This window comes from Atractosteus spatula, unplaced genomic scaffold (assembly GCF_055471065.1).
Source record: "Atractosteus spatula isolate fAtrSpa1 unplaced genomic scaffold, fAtrSpa1.hap1 Scaffold_136, whole genome shotgun sequence".
Taxonomy (NCBI): Eukaryota; Metazoa; Chordata; class Actinopteri; order Semionotiformes; family Lepisosteidae; genus Atractosteus; species Atractosteus spatula.
In genome coordinates, this window is record NW_028296693.1 from 103,805 (window position 1) to 105,676 (window position 1,872).

Genomic DNA, 1,872 nt, shown 5'->3' on the forward strand with positions numbered 1-1,872 from the left:
AAGTCAAGTTTTTTGGGTCATGGAAGGATAATGAAGGAGGGATATACGGGTTAGATTTTTGCAATGTCCCCTTGAAAGTATTGGCCATCTCCTTTCAAGATCAGGGGATGGTACATCAAAACTGGTTGCAAGCTCTAGAGGATACAAGGTTGAGACTGCAGCGATGGAGCAATAGACTTTTAACCTTCGTGGAGAAAGTCGTAATATTAAAAACAGAAGTCTTACCTGCTCTGATGCATCTCGCCAATGTCTTTCCAATGCCTACAAGATACAACAGATACCTTGTTAGAGTAACTTTTGTTTCTTTATGGAATAAAAAGTACGAGTACATTAAGTGCATTGACATGTACCGCCCAATTGAGAAGGGTGGCAGGGGTGTCCCAAACATCCCTGTCAAGCTTAACTGTCTGTATGTGTCAGGGTTGTGTACCGCTTTAAGACAACCCTGTAATGCACAGCTCTCAGTTTTTTGCAAGGTTTTGGCTCGCCAGCAGCATGCGTCATCTTACCAGCTGGAGGAATGACATCCCGCATGGGGAGGACTTGCCGTGGCACTACAGACATGCAGTGTCCTGGGTGAAGCATCACCTGACAGGGGAAGACCCGCCTCTGTTGAACCACAGGGCACTGTACCGTGCTGTGATGGAACGGGAGGAAGCCAAGATCGTTGGGAATGTTGCCACCGAGACCTGGAGGAGAGTCCAACCCAAAGGCCTGCGGTTGGATATGCTGGACCTGAACTGGCTGGTGGCTTGGAAGAGGCTTCCTGTGCGAGACGTTTTATACAAGCACAAGCTTACCAGGCAGGCTGGGTGTCCATGAGTGGACTGCCAAGCGGTCGAGACGGTTGAGCATGTCTTCTGGTTTTGTAACTTTACACAGCGCATGTGGGAGAAATGTACACCTTTGTTAGAAGTTTTGGAGACGAGTTTCAAAATCAATCTGGCGACCATAATGTTTGGTGGTGGGGGGAGGGGGAGAATAAAAAAAGACAGCTTTTGTTTTATGGTTCTTGATCAGTTGCGATAAAGTAGAATTGTGGGCTGCTAGAAATATGTTAGTTAAGAAAGGGGTGGTACGGAGCGGGGGTGGGGTATGGAACAAAGTATTGTGGGATGTTAAAAGTATGGTAACAGCTGACTTACGTAAATGGAGCTACCATGCAGTAAAAGAAAAATGGAAATACCTAATGGATATGTAGAAAGAGTGTCGATCCTGAGTTTCAATAAGAATATCATTGATGAAGTTACGTTGAAAGTTTGGGACATTGTTGGCGGGTTTGGTAAGAAACCACCGTGAAGTTTATGTTGCAAGTCGTATGTTTTTTGCTAGTTTTGTTTTTGCTGGGTGTGTACTTAATTTGAATATGGGGTGGGGTTATGGTAATGATGAGTATTTTGAAGTTTGTTTTTCAGTTCCCTTATAGGAGTTTATTTTTTTGTTATGGAATGCTTTTGTTGTTGTGATTATATTTTGTATGATGCTTTTTGTAATAAAGAAAAAAAGTCTGTTCTTATCAGTTTAATATCTAATATGTTCCCCATCGGGGGACCACATATTAAACGGATTTTTGGAACAGGGAGCTGGATCAGGAGCTTGCTCCGTCCTCTCCACGCATCGGCCCGGTATTGCAGCGCCTCCGGGAACGGTGTACTACCTTCTCTCAGTGGTGAAAAGACAGACGTAGCTAGCAAGCAAGCGAGGTGGACTGGAGCTCCTTCTTCTCTGGTCTCGTCTCGTCTCTCGTCCATCTGTGTGTCTCTCTGTCTCTCTCTCTCCCCCTCCCCCTCCCCGTCTCCGTCCTCCCTCTCCGCAATTTCCCATGTCTCGACTTTCTCGGCAAGCAGGCCGGCCCCCTTTTCGGCTCCCATG

General features: G+C 46.0%; 1 pseudogene; it reads left to right on the plus strand.

Moving 5' to 3' along the window:
- Window positions 1-1,480: 1,480 nt before the first annotated feature.
- On the plus strand, window positions 1,481-1,659 carry LOC148809437 (U2 spliceosomal RNA; annotated as a pseudogene).
- The last annotated feature ends 213 nt before the right edge of the window (window positions 1,660-1,872 follow it).